Below are 22909 nucleotides of genomic sequence, written 5' to 3' on the forward strand. Positions count from 1 at the left end.
ATTTCAAATGGTCATAATGTTTATGTATTGATGCTGAATGGAATGAATAAATATACATATATATATATGCATGTACGTATGTGATGATGAAATTGTTGAATGAAAAGAAAAGAGGTAAGATGTACTGAGTTGTTGATCTCGGCACTAAACGTGCGGGTATAACCATTTATGACCATGAGATTGGCGCTAAGTGCGCGGGATTAAATTGTACAGCACTAAGTGTGCGATTTGACTATGTTGCACTAAGTGTGCGAAATGAATATGATGCACTAAGTGTGCGAATTGACCATGCGGCACTAAGTGTGCTAGTTTGACTATGTAGCACTAAGTGTGCGATTTGATTACATAGCACTAAGTGTGCGAGTTGATTATATAGCACTGAGTGTGCGGACTCAATATGCATTCGTGAATCATTATGGACACTATGTGTGCGACACTATTGAGTCGATCGCGGACAGCGGATCGGGTAAGTGTCTTGAGTACATGGCTAATAGGTGCTATGCTTATACTTGGTGTTGAGCTCGGTAAGTTTGAACCTATGTGACAACTATACTTGAAGTCACGTACATAAAATTTATCGTAGGATGGGTGAAAGGCCGTTTAGTCGTTTGATTGTAACGAAAATAAATTGATTTATGAAAATGCTTCAATGTCCTATTGATGAGTATATGGAATGTGAATGCATGAATTGATATGAAATTGAATCGATAGGTTGGAGGAACTATGGTATGGTTCGGAATGGATGGAGTAATTAGCCTCGTTCCATTTTGTTTTCTCTTGTGATAATGTTATTGATGGATGGTAGTGCATAGCTTATGACTTACTGAGTTATAAACTCACTCGGTGTTTCCTTGTCACCTATTCTAGGTTTCTTGGACACATCTCTTTTTGCGTGATCGGGCCGTCATCGAAGTCATCACACCGGATAGCAAGTTTTGGTACTTTCTTCTTAGTTGGCTTAGAAGAACATTTTGGCATGTATAAGCTATTACGTTGTGTTTGAACTTTGGCATGTAAACTTTAAGCCATGCGAAAATGGCACGAATGTTCGATTGAGTTGGATCAAGGGTAGGCATGAAATGGACCTAGTTACTTTCGTAACAGATGCTGGCAGCAGCAGTGTCATGAGATTGAAAAATCACTAAAAATAGTAGGAGTGGAATTAATTGATGAATAAATTATGTAATCGAAGCTCGATGAGTCTGTTTTCATGAGGAAGTAACGAAAAGATCATATGGGCAGTATATTAAGAGATAATCAGATTTTTGTGGGACAGGGCCAGAACGGTTTCTGGATTCCCTGCTCCGACTTTGGAAATTCATTATAAATTAACCAGAGATAATTAGGGGTCGTACCATATATGTATAGATTCCTCTCTGAGTCTAGTTTTCATAGAAACAAACGGCATCAGTATTGAAGCCCCGTGCAGGGAGATATCCAAGTCGTAATTGGCAAAGGTCAGTGTAGTCGACCCCTGCAACATGGGAGACTTTGACTAATAAACTGTACTAATTGGCCCGACCAAAAATTCTAGAAAAAAATACATAGATGGGCACATGAGTCTAGTTTCTGGGAAAAATTACGAAACTGATTTTCGAGTTACGAAACTCAAGATATGATTTTTAAAACGACTAGTACACAGATTGGGCAGTGTCTGGAAAATAAATTTTATAAGGGGTTAAAGTCAGTTAACACCTCGTGTTCGACTCCGGTGTCGGTTTCGGGTTCGGGGTGTTACATTTGATTGGTATCAGAGCTATGGTTTAGTCGGTTCTAGGACTACCATAGCACGTATGAGTCTAGCTATACATGCCTTAATGTTAATGTTTAAAAGGGTGATGACTTCTGACGGTTGAAATGTTTTTGTTTTGATTAGTAAATGGATCCCGGTGTAGAAAGAACCCTAGCGGATGACGTTGAGAGCGTAGCGGCTGCTCCTGCACAAGGGACGCCGCCTGTTGAACCTCAGTCATCTGCGAATAATCAAGGTGAGGGGGCTAAACAAGCCTTCTTTACCATGATGAATGAGTGGGTCGCGCAATATGCCCGAACCAACCCGGCTGTCCAACAATTCCCAAATTTGAATAATCCACCCCAAGAGCCTGTAATGCCATCAGTCGCTGATCCTGTGAGGCTGAGTAAGCCACCTGTAGACTTGATTAGGAAGCGTGGGGCCGAGGAGTTCAAGGCCATAGTAACTGATGATGCCAAAAGGGCCGAGTTCTGGCTTGATAACACCATTCGGGTGTTCGATGAATTGTCATGCACACCTGACGAATGTCTAAAATGTGCTGTATCTTTGTTGCGAGACTCAGCCTACTATTGGTGGAGGACCTTGATTTCCATAGTCCCGAATGAGCGAGTAACTTGGGACTTCTTTCAAACGGAATTCCGAAAGAAATTTATTAGCCAACGGTTCATTGATCAGAAGCGTAAGGAGTTCTTGGAACTCAAGCAAGGCCGTATGACTGTATCTGAATACGAACATGAATTCGTAAGACTCAGTAGGTATGCCCGGGAGTGTGTAGCTGATGAGGTTGCTATGTGCAAAAGATTCGAGGAAGGATTGAATGAAGATTTAAAGCTACTAATGGGTATTTTGGAAATAAAAGAATTCGTAACACTAGTCGAACGAGCTTGCAAGGCGGAAGAACTTGGAAAGGAGAAGAGGAAGGCTGAATTTGAAGCTAGAGATTATCGTAAAAGATCGACGGGTAAAGCTCCGTTCTCAGCTGTAAAGAAGTTCAAGGAGGACATTAATAAGTCGAGGGCGACTGCGGGAATTTCCATCAGGGCAAGACCATCGATGGGCTCCCGAGCTACTTCGGTAGCTAGTGTGGGCAATAATCGTCACGAGAAACCTGAATGTCCCCAATGTGGAAGACGACACCTAGGTGAATGTTGGGGAAAGTCTACTAGCAGGGCCTGTTACGGATGCGGTTCGAAGGACCACTTCATTAGAGATTGCACGGAGCTGGATGAGAAGAATAAGATTCAAGGTGCAAGACCTAGTGGAGTGACATCTAGAGGTAGACCACCGAGAATTTTAGGAGGCAGGGGTGGTAGTCAGAGGGGGGCCTCTGATACGGCCGATCGAGCCGAGAACCGTACTCCTGCTAGAGCATATGCCATTCGCGCACGAGAGGAGGCATCCTCCCCCGACGTCATCACTGGTACCTTCACTCTCTTTGATACTAATGTGATTGCATTGATTGACCCTGGTTCTACTCATTCATATGTATGCGAAACCTTAGCAACCAGTAAGACTCTACCTGTTGAGTCTACTGAGCTCGTAATTCGAGTATCAAACCCTTTGGGTCAATGCGTACTTGTTGATAAAGTGTGTAAGAGATGCCCTCTAATAATCCGAGAATCCTGTTTTCCGGCTGATTTGATGCTTTTGCCGTTCGACGAGTTTGATGTTATTCTTGGTTTGGATTGGTTAACCGCGCATGATGCGGTTGTGAATTGCAAAAGCAAGACTATCGATTTGAGGTGCGCAAATAACGAAATAATCCGAGTTGAGTCTGCGGACTTAAGGGGGTTGCCAGCTGTAATATCAGCAATGTTGGCCCAGAAATATGTAAGGAAAGGGTGCGAAGCATACCTCGCATATGTACTTGATGACAAGGAGTTAGAAAAGAAACCCGAATCGGTGCCGGTGGTTTGTGAATACCCGGATGTTTTTCCTGAAGAGTTACTGGGTTTGCCACCTGTTCGGGAGGTAGAGTTTGGTATTGAGCTTGTACCTGGAACTACGCCAATTTCGATCGCTCTGTATCGTATGGCACTAACCGAGTTAAAAGAGTTGAAAGCTCAGTTGCAAGAATTGACGGATAGAGGTTTCGCTCGACCGAGTTTCTCACCTTGGGGTGCACCAGTATTGTTCGTGAAAAAGAAGGACGGAACCATGCGGTTGTGCATTGACTATCGTCAACTGAATAAAGTGACGATAAAGAATAAGTATCCGTTACCGCGTATTGATGATCTGTTCGATCAATTAAAGGGAGCATCGGTGTTTTCAAAGATAGATTTGAGATCGGGTTATTATCAGTTGCGGATTCGAGATTCGGACGTACCCAAAACTGCTTCCAGAACGAGGTACGGTCACTACGAGTTCTTAGTGATGCCGTTCGGGCTCACTAATGCCCCTGCGGTGTTTATGGATTTGATGAATCAGATCTTCAGGCCGTATTTGGATCGGTTCGTAGTTGTGTTTATTGATGACATCTTGGTCTATTCAAGAGATGAGACCGAACATGCTGAGCATCTGAGACAAGTGTTGCAAATTTTGCGGGATAAGCAGTTATATGCTAAGTTCAGTAAGTGTGAGTTCTGGTTAAGAGAGGTTAGCTTCTTGGGTCATGTGGTATCCGCATCGGGTATTTGAGTTGACCCGAGCAAAATTTCAGCCATACTTAACTGGAAGCCTGCGAGAAATGTTACCAAAGTCCGGAGCTTTCTAGGGCTCGCCGGTTATTACCGACGATTTGTCAAAGGTTTCTCGATGATAGCCACACCAATGACAAAGCTACTTCAAAAGGATGTTAAGTTCGAATGGACGGAGAAATGTCAGAAAAGCTTCGATCAACTGAAAACTCATTTGACTGAAGCTCCAATTTTGGTGCAACCCGAATTGGGTAAAGAGTTTGTCATTTATAGTGACGCATCCCTACTTGGGTTGGGTTGCGTATTGATGCAAGAAGGTCGAGTTGTGGCCTATGCGTCAAGACAATTGAAGCCACACGAGAGAAATTATCCGACCCATGATCTCGAACTAGCCGCCATTGTGTTTGCATTGAAAATATGGCGACATTATTTGTTTGGTGAGAAGTGCCATGTGTTTTCGGATCACAAAAGTCTCAAATATTTGATGACTCAACGAGACTTGAATCTGCGACAAAGACGTTGGCTTGAGTTGTTGAAAGATTACGAGCTTGTCATTGATTACCACCCGGGAAAGGCTAATGTGGTTGCGGACGCCTTAAGCCGGAAATCACTGTTTGCTTTGCGAGCGATGAATGTACACTTGTCTGTTCTACCTGACAATGTGTTAGTAGCTGAATTAAAAGCCAAACCATTATTGACTCATCAAATTCTTGAAGCTCAGGAAGTCGATGATGAATTGGTTGCAAAACGAGCTGAGTGTGTTCCGAACAAGGAATCGGAGTTTCAGATTGATGATGATGGTTGTTTGAGGTTTAGAAGTCGTTTGTGTGTTCCAAGGAATTCGGAACTCATTCTGATGATTCTGAACGAAGCCCATTGTAGCCGAATGTCAATTCACCCGGGGAGCACGAAAATGTACAACGACTTGAAACGTCGGTTTTGGTGGCATGGTATGAAACGAGACATCTCCGACTTTGTTTCGAGATGTTTAATATGTCAACAAGTGAAAGCGGAACATCAAGTGCCTTCAGGGTTACTTCAGCCGATCATGATACCCGAGTGGAAATGGGACCGAGTCACAATGGACTTTGTGTCCGGACTGCCATTATCCGCAAGTAAGAAGGATGCGATTTGGGTTGTTGTTGATAGGCTGACTAAGTCGGCTCACTTTATCCCCGTGCGTACGGATTTTTCATTGGATAAACTAGCCGAATTGTATGTTTCTCAGATTGTGAGATTACATGGAGTACCTATTTCTATCGTGTCGGATAGAGATCCAAGATTCACCTCGCGATTTTGGAAGAAATTGCAAGAAGCTTTGGGTACCAAGCTGCATTTTAGCACCGCTTTTCATCCCCAAACCGATGGTCAATCCGAGCGGATAATTCAGATACTCGAGGATATGCTGAGATGCTGCATCCTTGAGTTTAGTGGTTCATGGGAACGGTATGTACCTTTGATTGAATTCGCTTACAACAATAGTTTTCAATCAAGTATTAAGATGGCACCTTACGAGGCTTTGTACGGTCGTAAATGCCGTACACCATTGTTTTGGACCGAGCTCGGTGAAAGTAAAATTTTCGGAGTTGATTTGATTAAAGATGCCGAACAGAAAGTAAAGGTAATCCGTAAAAGTCTGAAAGCAGCCACAGATCGTCAGAAATCGTATGCGGATTTGAAACGAAAAGACATTGAATATCAGGTGGGAGATAAAGTGTTTCTTAAAGTTTCGCCTTGGAAAAATGTACTTAGGTTTGGCCGTAAGGGCAAGTTGAGCCCGAGATTCATTGGGCCGTACGAAATCTCCGAACGAGTGGGGCCAGTTGCGTATAGATTGATTTTGCCCCCTGAGCTTGAAAAGATCCATGACGTCTTTCATGTTTCGATGCTTCGACGCTATAGATCTGATCCATCGCACATAATTATCCCATCAGAGGTTGAAATTCAAGCCGATATGAGTTATGAAGAAGAACCGATGCGTATCCTAGCTCGTGAAGTGAAGGAGTTACGAAACAAAAGAGTTCCGCTAGTAAAGGTGTTATGGCTCAAACACGAGATCGAGGAAGCTACTTGGGAAACCGAGAGCTCGATGAAAGAACGATATCCAAACCTATTTACCGGTAAGATTTTCGGGGACGAAAATTTCTTAAGTGGGGGAGAGTTGTGACAGCCCAAAATTGACCCTAGTCGGGAAGTGGTTTCGGGACCACAAAACCGAGTCTTATAAATAATTAAAGATTATATTCTGTGTTTATGATGTGCGTAAATGCTTGTGTGATAGTTCCATACTTTAATTTGGTCAGTGTATGTGGAATTTATTAGTAGGGACTTATGTGAGACAATTTAGAAATATGCTAGGCAAGTGTTCAAGTGGCCCATTAATATATGTGGGAAAGTGTTTGTCCTTGCATGTCAAATTAGCCAAATTAAAGCATAGTGGCTGGCCATGCTATGGGTGGAAACATGTCACCAACATGTTATGCTAGTGATGTATGCTAAGAAAAATAAAATAAAGAGCATGGTAATTAAACAATGAAAAGGAAGGGTGATGAAAAAAAAATGGTCTCATCCATACCCCCCCTTGTTGCCGTGAGTTGAGGAAAGAAAACAAAAAAGAAATGTGTTCATTCTTGAACACCTTTGGCCGAATAGAGGAAAGAAAGGAAGGGGAAGAGCTTGAGAAAATCGGCTATGGTGGTTTGCTAGACTAAGGTATGTTTGATGTTGTTCTTGAGATGCATGCATGTTTTAGTAGTTGACTTGAGTTCTAAAAACCCATGGTTCAATTTTGTGGATTGATGATGATTTTGTGTTTTGCCATTGATGAGTGCTTGAGCTTTTTGATAGTTGTTGATGAAAAGTGAAAGATATGTTAAAGATTAATATGTTAAATTAAGGCTTGGTAAGCTAGCTATTAAGGTGAAATGCTAATGTTAGTATTTGATTTGGTAATAATCTGTTTAGGGACAGCAGCAGTAAGGTGATTTTGGAAAATCACCATAATTTGTAGGAGTTGAATTAGAAGCTGAGTGAATTATGCCATTAAATCTTGAAGAGTCTATTTTCTTACAAAAGAAACTATAAAAACAAAAGAGTTACCGATCTTGAGATATTTGAAGTATTGTGGGGCTGAGTCAAAATGACTACTAGATTCCCTGTTCTGTTTTTAGGAAATCATTATAAATTGTACAAAAATGATTATAAGATAAAATTTATATGCTTAGACTCCTTAATGAGTCTAGTTTCAAATGAGATCAAATACAACACATTTTGAATTCTGTAAAATGAGAAATTTGATTCGTAGTGAAGAGTGGTCAGAATAGTCAAACAGTGAAACAGGGGAAACTTTAAGAAAAATCTGGTATTGATTGGCCAAGCCAAAAATTCTGAAAATTTTATGGATGGAAGATATACGAGTCTATATTCAGGGAAAATTAACGGCTAGTGATTTGTAGTTTTGTAGCTCCAGTTATAAACAATTTAGCGACTACTGCTCGGGAAAACAGCTCGTAGTGAATATGTGATTTTGTTGTAAACATTAATGAAAATTTGCCAATGAGTTATTTATTGACTATTATAAAGCTTACTATAATCTATGTGTGTGAAGGTCAAATTAATATATATATTATTCTGAAAGTAATACTTGAATAGTCGATTAATGACTATTTTAAATTTTGTTGAACTTAAGATCAAGAGCAAAAGGGAACTAGATCCGATAAAGGCAAAGAAAAGATCACTGAGTAGTCGAGTTGGAACCGTCTTACCCAACACAAGGTAAGTCATTAAGCATGTAGTTGGTATTATTTCAAATGGTCATAATGTTTATGTATTGATGCTGAATGGAATGAATAAATATACATATATATATATATGCATGTACGTATGTGATGATGAAATTGTTGAATGAAAAGAAAAGAGGTAAGATGTACTGAGTTGTTGATCTCGGCACTAAACGTGCGGGTATAACCATTTATGACCATGAGATTGGCGCTAAGTGCGCGGGATTAAATTGTACAGCACTAAGTGTGCGATTTGACTATGTTGCACTAAGTGTGCGAAATGAATATGATGCACTAAGTGTGCGAATTGACCATGCGGCACTAAGTGTGCGAGTTTGACTATGTAGCACTAAGTGTGCGATTTGATTACGTAGCACTAAGTGTGCGAGTTGATTATATAGCACTGAGTGTGCGGACTCAATATGCATTCGTGAATCATTATGGACACTATGTGTGCGACACTATTGAGTCGATCGCGGACAGCGGATCGGGTAAGTGTCTTGAGTACATGGCTAATAGGTGCTATGCTTATACTTGGTGTTGAGCTCGGTAAGTTTGAACCTATGTGACAACTATACTTGAAGTCACGTACATAAAATTTATCGTAGGATGGGTGAAAGGCCGTTTAGTCGTTTGATTGTAACGAAAATAAATTGATTTATGAAAATGCTTCAATGTCCTATTGATGAGTATATGGAATGTGAATGCATGAATTGATATGAAATTGAATCGATAGGTTGGAGGAACTATGGTATGGTTCGGAATGGATGGAGTAATTAGCCTCGTTCCATTTTGTTTTCTCTTGTGATAATGTTCTTGATGGATGGTAGTGCATAGCTTATGACTTGCTGAGTTATAAACTCACTCGGTGTTTCCTTGTCACCTATTCTAGGTTTCTTGGACACATCTCTTTTTGCGTGATCGGGCCGTCATCGAAGTCATCACACCGGATAGCAAGTTTTGGTACTTTCTTCTTAGTTGGCTTAGAAGAACATTTTGGCATGTATAAGCTATTACGTTGTGTTTGAACTTTGGCATGTAAACTTTAAGCCATGCGAAAATGGCACGAATGTTCGATTGAGTTGGATCAAGGGTAGGCATGAAATGGACCTAGTTACTTTCGTAACAGATGCTGGCAGCAGCAGTGTCATGAGATTGAAAAATCACTAAAAATAGTAGGAGTGGAATTAATTGATGAATAAATTATGTAATCGAAGCTCGATGAGTCTGTTTTCATGAGAAAGTAACGAAAAGATCATATGGGCAGTATATTAAGAGATAATCAGATTTTTGTGGGACAGGGCCAGAACGGTTTCTGGATTCCCTGCTCCGACTTTGGAAATTCATTATAAATTAACCAGAGATAATTAGGGGTCGTACCATATATGTATAGATTCCTCTCTGAGTCTAGTTTTCATAGAAACAAACGGCATCAGTATTGAAGCCTCGTTCATGGAGATATCCAAGTCGTAATGGGAAAAGGTCAGTGTAGTCGACCCCTGCAACATGGGAGACTTTGACTAATAAACTGTACTAATTGGCCCGACCAAAAATTCTAGAAAAAAATACATAGATGGGCACATGAGTCTAGTTTCTGGGAAAAATTACGAAACTGATTTTCGAGTTACGAAACTCAAGATATGATTTTTAAAACGACTAGTACACAGATTGGGCAGTGTCTGGAAAATAAATTTTATAAGGGGTTAAAGTCAGTTAACACCTCGTGTTCGACTCCGGTGTCGGTTTCGGGTTCGGGGTGTTACATTCTCCATGGTGAGCTATGGTCCTATTTCTAAAAAAGAAAGATGGCTCGCTAAGGCTTTTCATAGACTATCAACAATTGAATAAACTGACCGTTAAGAATAACTATCCTCTGCTTAGAATTGATGACTTGTTCGATTAATTTCGAGGTGCAACGATATTTTCTAAGATAGATCTTAGGTTAGGGGTACTATCAACTAAAGGTAAAGGAGGCGGATGTGCCTAAAACCATATTTAGAACTAGATATAGCCACTATGAATTCCTTGTAATGCCTTTCGGTTTAACCAACACTCTTGTCACCTTCATAGACTTAATGAACTAAGTATTTCAACCTTTCCTTGATCAATTTCTCGTTGTATTCATCATTGACATCTTAGACTATTCAAGAACTGAAATCGAACATGATGAACACCTTAGAAAGGTATCACAAATTCTCTAAGGAAAGAAATTGTACGCCAAACTAAGCAAATGCAAATTCTAGTTGAAGGTTATGTTTCTAGGACATGTGGTATCTGTAAAGGGTATTCGGGTAGATTCGAAAAAGATAGAGGCCATCCTAGAATAGAAAAAACCTAAAAATGTTTTCGTAATCTAAAGTTTCCTTTATTTAGCTGAGTACTGTCATAGATTCGTCAAAGGGCTCCCCTTGATAGTTGCACCACTAAGTTGTTGAGGAAGAATGTTCCTTTTATATGGATGGAGGATCAATAGGGGAGCTTTGAAAAGCTAAAAGATGTGTTAACCCAAGCTCTCATGTTAATTCAACCCGAATTGGGAAAAGAGTATGTGGTGTACAACGATGAGTCTTACACTGGCCTTCAATGAATATTGATGTAAGGCGGATAATTTGTTTCCTATGCGTCAAGACAGTTGAAACAACATAAGTACAACTTTCTGACTTATGACCTAAAGTTGGCAAGAATGATTTTTGCACTGAAAATTTGGAAGCACTACTTGTATTGTGAGAAGTGCTACATCTATACCGATCATAATAGTCTCAAGTACCTTCTCACCCAAAAAGAATTGAACCTAGGGCAAAAGATGTGGATAGAATTGTTAAAGGATTATGATTGTGTAACTGAATATCACTCCGGAAAAGCCAATGTCATGGCAGATGCTCTAAGTAAAAAAACAAATGGTCGATCTAAGAGCAATGTTTTTTAGGTTAAGAGGTGGATAGAATTGTTACAGGATTATGATTGTGTAACTGAATATCACTCTAGAAAAGCTAATGTCATAGCAGATGCTCTAAGTAAAAAAACAAATGATTGGTCTAAGAGTAATGTTTTTTAGGTTAAGTCTAGTGGATGATGGAGGCTTGTAGCTGAGTCACAAGTGAAACCCACCTCAGCCAATGAGATCAAGGCCAAACAACCCCTAAATGTGTCTATATTCCCATGGATTAAATAGGTGGGGGACGATAAAACTGAAGATTTTGGGCTTAATGATGAGGTTATTTTGTGTTTCCGATGGAGGTATTGTGTGCCAAACAACAAAGGTCTAAAACAAACCATATTTCAGGAAGTACATGCTAGCCCTTATGCCATGCATTCTAGAGGAAATAAGATATATCAACATGTAAAGGAAATGTACTTGTGGCCTGGATTGAAACGAACGTGACAAAATTTGTAGCTATGCTAGAAACCTCTTACCTTTTCCATTTTTTATTTTCCAAGTACTAACACTGCAAAATTTAAAGATTGTGAAGACCACTGAAAGATGTAAAAAGACAGTTCCCGAGTTGAAGTTCTCTCTTAAGTGGTTGAAGGGTAAACATGTTAGTGCAGAGCATGTAGGTGAAGAAGATGTTGAGCTAATAAAACAAGCAAACCATGAAGCAAGAGCTACTATAGGGGAGGATGAAGTGCCCACTCACGTTGGCCCTTCAGACAATAATGAAGGATTCAAAAAAGGATGATTGATCATCTGAAATCCTATATTGGATCTCATAATTTTGAGTGGCAAGATGCGCGCTGAGATCAAGACCATATAGTAGATTAGGAACAAAGAGGTTACACTAAAGAAGGATCTATAGAGCAAGTGTAACACCCCTCGCCCGTATCCAACGCCGGAATAGGGTTCGAGGTGCTACCTAACTTAAACTCAATCAATCTTAGGAAATTAGGTCATAAAAATCTTGACCAATTTAAAACTTTTCATTTCATAAGCAATTTGTACCTTAAATGGGCTTACGAGGCCCAAAACATACATTCAAGATGGTTCGGAACCAAACCGATAACTTCAGAAGAACATGGAAAATTTTGTGCTTTAAGTCCATGTGGGTAAAAACCATGTGGCCACATACGCCCGTGTGCAAATCTGACTTATGAACATGGCCATGGCACAAGCTCGTGTGACCTACCCGTGTACAACACTGACTAAAAAGTTTAAGTGCAGGGGACGCACGGCCAAAACACACACCCATGGGAGTGAGCCATGTGTCACACACGGCCTAGACACATGCCCGTGTGTCATGCCCGTGTGGACAAAAAGGAGGCCATTTCCAAGCCATTTTGTCACCCAATTTACACAACCTACACAATATCATTTCAATACACAAATTTCTCTACAATAGACACCAATTCATCTATAGAAAGAACATTATATACATTTATCAAAATTAAAAATAGCGATTATTCTAGGCTTAATAAAAAATGAAGGGCTTTGACTTAAGCCAAAATACATAACCAATTTCTCATTTAAATCAACATCCTAGTCTAGCCCTATACATGCCATACTCAAAAGAAGATTTGTACTATACTCAAAAGTGGGGATTAATGCAAGGGAAATGGATTTCAGGGTGGTTTGAGGGTTGGGGAAGTGAGAATCTTGGAAATAGTGGCCGGAATAAGGATTAGGGAGTGGGGAAAAGGTGTTTTCGGCTAGGGTTTTGAATGGGGGAAGAAGATGAATAGTAGTTTGTTTATATAGGGGAAGGTGTACATGGCCTAGGGCCACGCCCGTGTACTCTGAAGGTGAGCCCCGTGTTTTTTGAATTTTTCAATTTAGGTCGTGCCCGGATACAGTCCCATGCTCGTGTGTCTTGGGCGTGTGTGGTACACGGCCATATTGCACAGCTGTGCCTAGCGTTGTTGGCTTCTCTCCTGCCCATGTTAAGGTAGCACGCTCGTGTATTGTTATCCACGGCTTAACAGCACGGGCGTGTCTCACGCCAGTGTCGAAGAAACAGAATCGAGCTTTGTCCCTTGCATGCCCATAGTTTTCTATCCCCACGCCCGTGTTTTTCCTATCAAGTTCACCCACAGCCATGTCGCACAACCGTGGGGATTTATCGCACCCCGTGTTTTAGGGAAATCATGTCTTGCTTCAACACGGTTATATTGCACGGCCGTGTCTCTTCCCTTGTTTGGCCATAGCTGTAGGCACGCCCGTGTGCCTGGCCGTGTGTGCTTGAAAACTTTGCAATTCAAAGATTAAGTTAAGGATCCAAAGTGTTAGAAAATAAAAATAAATAAATCAAAATATGTTAGTGCTCAGGTTGCCTCCCGAGAAGCGCTTATTTATAGTCTAAGCTCGACTTACCTCTCCGTTTAATGATCATGGTTGTTTGAGGAGTTCATACTCCTCATTCCTGCTGTCAATTTTAAAATAAGGTATTAATCGGGTGTTGTTTACCTTAAAAGTGCCGAACTTGGGATGACTCACCTGCACCGTACCTAATGGAAAAATACTGAGTACCGTAAGAGGGATTTCCTCATTTGGTGTGGTAGTGACAATGTGGGGATCTACGGCATCTAGGAAGACTTTATCGCCAACCTTCAGTTGATTGGGAGAGGTATCAGACTTGTTTTGGCGTAGGTTCAGTTTATCATATGTTCTCAGTTTGTGTGCTCGCCATTCATCTAGCTCCTCTATTTGAAGCCTTCGTTCCTCATGGGTGCCTTTGTTCACTACTTGATAATAGTGCGCTGTCTCCTTTGTCTTGGTTCGAGGAGGTTCCTTCAAGGACGATTAAATATTAGTTTTATCATCGACAAGTTTCATAGCAGTATCTTGAGTCGTAGAGGTTTTGACTGAGTCGCGTGCTTGGAGTGTTACTGCATCGTCACCTACACGAAGTGTTAGCTCTCCTGTGCCTACATTAATAATGGTTCTAGCAGTTGCTAAAAAGGGTCGTCCTAAAATTAAAGGTACCTCGTTATCCTCATCCATATCTAAGACGACAAAGTCTACTGGGTAAATAAATTTATCAATTTTAACGAGAACATCTTCAATAATACCCTTAGGAAATCTAACTGTGTTGTCAGCCAATTGTATGCTCATCCTAGTCTGTTTGGGTTTACCGAGACCTAGTCGTTTAAACATTTTATATGGCATAACATTTATACTTGCCCCTAGATCAGCTAAAGCATTATTCACAGATAAACTACCAATTAAGCAAGGAATTGTAAAACTCCCTGGATCTTTCAATTTATTAGGTAGCTTATTTTTCAGAATAGCTGAGCAGACTGCATTGAGTTCCACATGCAATGTAGCGTCTAATTTTCTTTTATTAGCCAGAAGTTCCTTTAAGAATTTTGCTGAGTTGGGCATCTGCGAAAGAACTTCAATAAAGGGTAAGTTGATATGTAATTTCTTTAAGAGTTTGACAAACTTACCGAATTGTTCTTCTGTTCTGTCTTTCGTCATCACTTTAGGATATGGCACACGAGGTTCATAATCCGTACTTACCTGTTTAGGATCATTATTGTTTACCTCTTCTCGTCCTTAGTTCATCGCGTTGTCTTGCTGTAATTCTGGCTCAGGTGCAATGAATCCTTCCTTATCTTGGGCACTAATTGCATTGAGGTGTTCCCTCGAATTAGGTTCAGTATTACTTGGTAAGCTACCTTCTGGTCGTTCGGAGATTAGTTTGGATAGCTAGCCTATCTGAGTTTCGAGTCTTGGATTGATGCTTGTTGATTCTTAAGTGTTGTCTCAGTATTTTGGATACGGGTTTCCGACACTGAGATGAATTTAGAAAGCATCTCTTCAAGGTTTGATTTCTTCTCCTGTTGATAAGGTGGCTGTTGAAAACCCTGAGGATTTTGTGGCTTTTGATTCCCTTGATCACCCCAGGAGAAATTTGGGTGGTTCCTCCAACCTGCATTATAATTATTACTGTATGGATTACTTTGAGATCTAAAGTTATTATTACCCATATAGTTGACTTGTTCTTCTTCAGTTGTAGGATTGAAGGGTTGGTATTCTGTATGTATACCTCCGCTACTTGTGTCACACTTCATTACTGGATGTACCTGCGTAGAACCAAGAAAACTATCAATCTTTTTATTAAGAAGTTCTACCTGATTTGACAGCATAGTAACTGAATCGATGTTATAAACGCCGGTTGTTTTTGTTGGCTTTTTCCTCATAACTTGCAACTGATAGTTATTTAGTGACATCTCCTCTATAAATTCATAGGCATCTTCCGGTGTTTTATTGTTGATGGTTCCACCAGCAGTTGCGTCAATCATTTTTCTTGTCGAGGGATTCACACCATTGTAGAACATTTGAACTTGCAGCCAAAGCGGTAACCAATGGTGAGGGCACCTTCTCAGTATGTCCTTGTATCTCTCCCATGCATCGTAAAGTGTTTCTAGATCCATCTGCACAAAAGAAGAGATATCATTACGTAATTTAGCCGTTTTACCCAGCGGAAAATATTTTAGTAAAAATTTCTCGGTCATTTGTTCCCAAGTAGTGATAGACCCTCGTGGTAACGAGTTCAACCATTGTTTAGCTTTGTTTCTCAGTGAAAAAGGGAAATAGCTGAAGACGAATGGCTTCATCAAAAACGCCATTGATTTTGAATGTATCACAAAATTCAAGAAAATTCGCCAAGTGCGTGTTGGGATCCTCATCCTGCAAACCATCAAACTGAACAAACTGTTGTATCATCTGAATTGTGTTAGGTTTTAGTTCAAAATTATTCGCAGCAATAGCAGGTCTAACTATACTAGACTCAGTTCCTGTTAACGAAGGTTTAGCATAGTCATACATAGTACGTGGAGCAGGATTTTGATTAGCTGCAATTGCAGGAGGCAACTGATCACCTGGGTTTTCAGGCATCTCTTCGGTTAGGGGTTGAGTATCGTCTTCTCGCTCATTCTTCATGTATCGTAAACTACGCCTTATTTCTCTTTGATTTCTACGAACTGTGCGATCGATTTCTTTGTCAAAAAGTAATAGTCCTGACGGGTTTCTTCTAGTCATAAACTATAAAAACCTGCCAAGAGAAAAAAAAGTAAATTAATAAATAATAAAATAAAATAAAATTGCAAGAAAAATAAATGGCTAAAGTAATAAAAATTTAGTATTCCTAATATTTCAGTTCCCCGACAACGGCGCCAAAAACTTGATCGCGTGATTCGTAACAAGTAATAAATATTTGTAATGAAGATCAAACCTAGACTAACTATTATCACAAAGAAAAGGCAAGCGCACCTATCGAACAATAGTATAGTAATGGCAAGACCGGGATATCGTACCCAAGGGAACCAAAAGTAATAGTAATAACTATCTTTTTATTATCTAGCCTAAGAATAAAAGGGTTTGTTTTAATTAACTAATTATTTAAACTAAGAACACACAGAGAAAAGAATTGGGGAATTGCTTTTGGGAAAATTGATTGACTTGAGACAATACCTAAGGAAAAATCCACCTAGACTTTACTTGTTATTCTGGCTCCAAATCAGACGATTTATTCATTCAACTTGTTCCGTAGAGATCCCTAAGTTATATTATTATCCCTATTCAAGACTAATAACGTCTAATCCCTAGATTGAATAACTGAGACTTTTCTCTAATTAACACTCTAGGGTTGCATTAACTCGATCTATGGATCCCCTTATTAGGTTTCACCCTAATCTGGCAAAATCTTGTTACCCTATTTCTAGGCACGCAATCAACTCCGCTTAATTATGGTAAATGTACTCTTAGACAGGGTCTATTCCTCCTCTGAATAAGAGTGTGTCTTGAATCAGTATCCTGGGATATCAAAACAAGAATTAAGAACACATAATTAAGAACAAGTTAAATATTTATCATACGATTCAGAAAATAATAACAAGATTCGTCTTAGGTTTCATTCCCCTTAGGTATCTAAGGGGTTTAGTTCATAATAAAATAAGTGTACATCTCAAAAGTATAAAAATAACAAAACATAAAGAAAACTCTAAAACCCCTGAAGGAATTCTAAGAGATATCTTCATTCTTGGAGTAGCCCCGACTTTTGGGATGGATCGTCTGGCTTTCTTCAAGTAATTCTCGATGTGAGATTTCATATTCTAGAAAAATTCTGGAAAAGGCCCCCCTCTCTAGGTCATACTTAGGGTGTTTATATGGGCTTTGGATTGGCTTTCTTCCTCCCTAAATACCATTTTCCATGTAAAATACAACTCTTTAAAAAAGGGACACGCCCGTGTGCCACGGCCGTGTGACGTGATTGCTAGGCTGTGTTCGATCCATTAAATTGCTATGGCCATGTAGGCTCAATGGCCAGGCCGTGTGAATCGTGTAAACCTTAGTCGACACCCCCGAAAGCCACGGGCGTGTGAGATACCTGTGTGGCAAGGCTTAGGTCGTGTGATCTTCTCGATTTGGTCTATTTTGTCCCTTTTTAGCTCATTTTTGGCTCCTTTTGACTCTTGGTGCTCTCCTGAGTACAAAACATGAAATAACCGGATTAAGAGCACCAAAATCCATAAATCTAGTAGTAAACATCCATAAATATGCTAAGTATTTGGGGTAAAACTATGTATAATTTGGCGTTTATCACCCAGAGATGGTCTTATACTAGCTCTCGTATATACGTGCTTATGCATGTCCTAGAAATGTCTTACACTAGCACTACTCTTAGCCGATGCGTGTCCCAGACACGTCCTACATTGGCTATCATCGTTGAGGCCGATGCATGTCCCAGACATGTCTTACACTGGCACTTGTCTCTGTGCCGATACCATGTTCCAGACATGGTCTTATACTGGCACTCATAATGTGGCCGATGCATGTCCCAGACATTTCTTACGCTGGCACACAAGAAATCTGAACGTTATGGCATGAATATCCAGTTTGTTTCCTAGGGTCTCAACTAGACCATTCCACTATCTCAGTCATTAATATACAATCTTTATTCACAATCTAGCAATTCATACTATCAATTCAATGACAATTCGAATACATACATTAACAATGTAGTCGTATTATTTACATACAACTTACCTCAATTTACAAAATATACTTGACTAGTTTGTTTAGTCGGATTACTCAGGTTCGGTTTTGGAAAATCTTGATCTATAATAACAAAATGCACTCATTTAGTCACTAATAACAATTAGGCAATCATAAATTCACATCTTTGGTAAAATGACCATTTTCCCCCTAAACTTTGGCAAAATGACCATTTTACCCCTATGCTCAAAAAATCATTTTTTATCGAATTTCTTTGTATTTCAAGTCTAGTTAAACTCTTTTTACTGCTATAGCAATCCCGAAATCTTGCTATTTCACACTCATATCACCTATTTTGCAACTTACACAAAATAGTCCCTTTAGGTGTTTTCATGCTAATACCTTTCACAAAAGTTGTTTATGTCACGATTAGGACTCATATTCTTCCATAAAAACTTAGAAAACATCACAAATAATTTCATGGCAAAACCCTAAACTCTCAATCATTTTGCAAAATAGACCCCTCATTTGAAAGCTTATGCTTCAAGGGTCTCAAAAGTGCAAAAATTATTAACTAGGGACATGGGAATCACTTACTTGTTGAGGTAATAAGTTGCTGAAATTTCAAAGCTTCAAAAACCCCTCTTTTTCTGATATTTTTGATGGGGAGAAGACATTGAGAAGAAGAAAATAATAGCTAGGCTTTTTAGGCATTATTTTATCACCAACTCATGACATTATTCACCTAAACTTTGACTATTTGACCAATTTTGCTTCCTATGGCCGGCCACCTTGCTTCTAGGGGTCAAATTACTCTTTAAAATTCCCTAATTTTAGTTCTCTGGCTATTTAACACATGTGGGTACTAAAAAGCAACTTTTACCTTTTATGCGATTTAGTCTTTTTTCGCAATCGGGTTCACAAACATTAAAATTGACTCACCAAATTTTTCATGCACTATTATAATCATGTTACAACCTCATAATTGTAATAAAATAAATTTTATAACTTCGTATTTGTGGTCCCAAGACCACTATTCCAACTAGACCCTAAATCCAGCTGTTACATTTCTCTCCTCTTAAGGATTTTCGTCCCCAAAAATCTGACTGGTGAATAAGTTCGGATACTGCTATCTCAGAGACGCCTTGGGTTCCCATGTGGCTTCCTTGACTCCATGTCTATGCCACAAAACCTTCACAAGTGGTATATTCTTATTTCTTAACTGTTTGACTTCTCGAGATAAAATCTTGACCGGTTCCTCACTATAAGTCATATCCGGAAGAATCTCAACTTCAGTTGGCGCAATTACATGCGAAGGGTTTGATCTATACCGGCGTAACATGGAAACATGGAACACATCATGAATATTTTCTAATTTTGGCGGTAAATCCAAATGGTAGGCAACAGGCCGTACTCTCTCGATAACTTCATAAGGTCCTATGAAACGAGGACTCAACTTGCCCCTTTTTCCAAACTTGAGGACTTTCCTCCATGGGGAAACTTTTAAAAATACCTTATCACCGACTTACAAACTTAATTTCCTTTCACATCAAATCTACGTAGGATTTTTGTCTATCCGAGGCGACTTTCAGACATTCACGAATCACTTAACTTTCTCCTCCGCCTCTTTAACTAAATCAACTCCTTGAATCTGATTATCTCTCAACTCAGTCCAATATAAGGGCGTTTGACACTTTCGCCCGTACAAGGCCTTATAAGGCACCATTTTTAGACTCGACTGATAGCTGTTGTTGTAGGCAAATTCAACCAATAGCAAGTATTTTTCCCAACTTCCTTGAAACTCGAGAACACAACATCTCAACATGTCTTCCAAGATCTGTATCACTCTTTTTGACTGTCCATCAGTTTGTGGATGAAAAGCCGTGCTGAAACTCAACTTGATTCCTAGATCCTCTTGCAACTTTTTCCAAAACCTCGAGGTGAATCTCGGGTCTTGATCTGAAACAATCGATAACGGCATACCATGAAGCCTCACAATCTCGGAAACATACAAGTCAGCCAATTTTTACTGGTACGAAGTGTGCTGACTTAGTTAGTCTGTCGACAAGAACCTATACTGCATCTTTCTTTTTTGGGGTTAGTGGCAAATTGGTCACGAAGTCCATAGTGATATGATCCCATTTCCACTCGGGAATCACAATAGGCTGAAGTAAACCTGAAGGTACTTGGTGTTCAACCTTTACTTGTTGACATACTAGACACTTGGAAACGAACTCTGAGATGTCTCTTTTCATACCCGGGTCACCAATACATTTTCTTAAGGTCGTTGTACATTTTAGCACTACCCGGGTGAACAGATAAACAACCACCGTGTGCCTCATTCAAAATCTTCTGTAGTAGCTCATCGTTCTTGGGTACACAAATTCTATCTTTGAACATTATACAACCATCGATACTAATACGAAAATCTGACTCAACCTCTGATTCATACTGAGTTCTCTTGGCTTGCAATTTCTTGTCATCTTTTTGAGCTTCACGGATTTCATGAAGGAAAGTCAGTCTAGCCCTCAACTCCGCTAGGATCAATCGGTCATTAGATATAGTCAACTGAGTGTTCAATCCTCTCAAGGCAAATGACGACTTTCTGCTCAAGGCGTTTGCAACTACATTCGCCTTTCCTGGATGATAGTCATAATCCTTTAACAACTTTAACCATCGACGTTTCCTCAAATTCAACTCCTTTTGAGTCATCAAATACTTTAAGCTCTTATGGTCGGTGAATACTCGACATTTCTCTCCATACAAATGGTGTCTCCAAATCTTCAGCGTGAACACTACAGCCGCCAGCTCCAAATCATGGGTTGGATAATTTCTCTCATGCGGTTTTAGCTGTCTCAAAGCGTAGGCTACAACCTTGCCTTCTTTCATGAACACAAACCCTAAACCATTTAAGGAGGGGTCGCTATAAATTATAAACTCCTTGCCCGATTCTGGTTGCACTAATACTAGGGCTTCCGTTAACAAAGCCATTAATCTCTCAAAACTTTGCTAACACTCTTCTATCCACTCAAACTTGACCTCTTTCTAAAGTAGCCTCGTTACCGGTGTAGCTATCATAGAGAATCCATTTACAAATCGTCTATAGTACCCTACTAGCCCCAGAAAACTACGAACCTCTGTTACATTCCTCGACAATTTCCATTCCACAATAGCTGAGACCTTTCTTGGGTCGACTCTGATTCTGTCACCTGACACAATGTGTCCTAGAAATCTGACTTCATTGAGCCAAAACTTGCTCTTATTAAACTTGGCATAAAGTTGTTTATCCCTCAAGGTCTACAACACAATTCTCAAATGCTTCGCATGGTCGTTCTCATTACACGAGTAAATCAATATGTCATCTATAAAAACGACGACGGACCTATCCAAGTACGGTCGGAAGATGCGGTTCATAAAATCCATAAATACCACTGGGGCATTTGTCAATCCAAAAGGCATAACAAGAAACTCATAATGTCCATATCTCATCTGAAAAGCAGTCTTTGGTATATCTTGTTCCTTGACTCTTAACTGGTAGTAACCCGACCTCAAATCTATTTTAGAAAATACAGTGGCTCCTCTCAGTTGATCGAAGAGATCATCAATCCTCAGCAAGGGATACTTGTTCTTCACTATTACTTTGTTAAGCTGTCTATAGTCGATACATAACCTCATCGACCCGTCTTTCTTTTCCACAAAAAGTACCGGAGCACCCCATTTTGAATAACTCGGTCCAGCAAAACCCTTATCTGTTAATTCTTGCAACTGTGCTTTCAACTCTTTCAACTCAGTAGGGGTCATTCTATACGGTGCAATTGATATTGGCGTCATTCCAGGAACTAACTCGACACCAAACTCAATTTATCTCTCTGGAGGTAACTCGACACCAAACATCTATAAACTCACAAATCACTGATACTAATTCAATCTTCGACTCGGACACTTGAGCATTCAGCATAAAAGCTAGATAAGCCTCATACCCTTTTTTCAAATATTTTTCAGCTACCAAAGACGATATTACCATAGGCGATTTATACAAGTCACCTAGTCCAACCAGAAGAATATTCCCATCTTCACCCTTTGACTCAATAATTTTCCTCCCACAGTCCACTACAACACTATGAGAAGTCAACCAATCCATCCCGAGGATTACATCAAACTTATTGAATGGTAATAACATTAAATTAGCTAGAAAACAATGGCCTCTAATTGTCAAAGGACAACTCCTACATACTTGGTCAACTAGCACATATCTACCCAAGGGATTGGACACTCTTATTACAAATTTAGTAAACTCCACTATCACGTTCATACTAGGAATCAATTTCATACAAATATAGGAGTAGGTACACCCCGGATCAATTAATGCAACAACAGATATATCATGGATAGAAAAAGCACCCCTGATCACATCAGGAGACTCTGCTTTATCGTGAGCACAAATAGCATAAGTCCTTGCAGGCGCTCTACCCTCGGACCTCACTACAACATCTTTTGCCGCACCCCTACTACTAGCCCCACTCTCAGGGTTCATTTGTGACCTGCCCCTTAACGAAGCGTTACTTGCCTTCATTTCTTGCTTCCTCTCTCTCTCTTTCGTCTCAGGGAAATCGCGAATAAAGTGGTCTAGTGATCCACACCTATAGCAGCCCCTCTCGTTCCCTCGGCACTCGCCAAAATGACACCTACCACACTATGAGCATTCTGGCCTATTGGGTCTAGGGCTATCGACACTTGCGACTGAAGTGGTCTGGGCTCTCGAAGTTATGTTTTGTCAGTTCTTATTTATATTTGAGAATCCCACCAA

At 39.9% G+C, this 22909-nt stretch overlaps 1 non-coding gene across 1 annotated transcript; it reads left to right on the plus strand.

The window, feature by feature from the left end:
* The first annotated feature begins 15465 nt into the window (after window positions 1–15465).
* LOC121213180 (small nucleolar RNA R71) lies at window positions 15466–15572 on the plus strand. The gene has a single exon (XR_005908550.1). It is a non-coding gene; the product is annotated as a small nucleolar RNA R71 (small nucleolar RNA).
* The last annotated feature ends 7337 nt before the right edge of the window (window positions 15573–22909 follow it).

This window comes from Gossypium hirsutum, chromosome A13, assembly GCF_007990345.1.
Source record: "Gossypium hirsutum isolate 1008001.06 chromosome A13, Gossypium_hirsutum_v2.1, whole genome shotgun sequence".
NCBI lineage: Eukaryota > Viridiplantae > Streptophyta > Magnoliopsida > Malvales > Malvaceae > Gossypium > Gossypium hirsutum.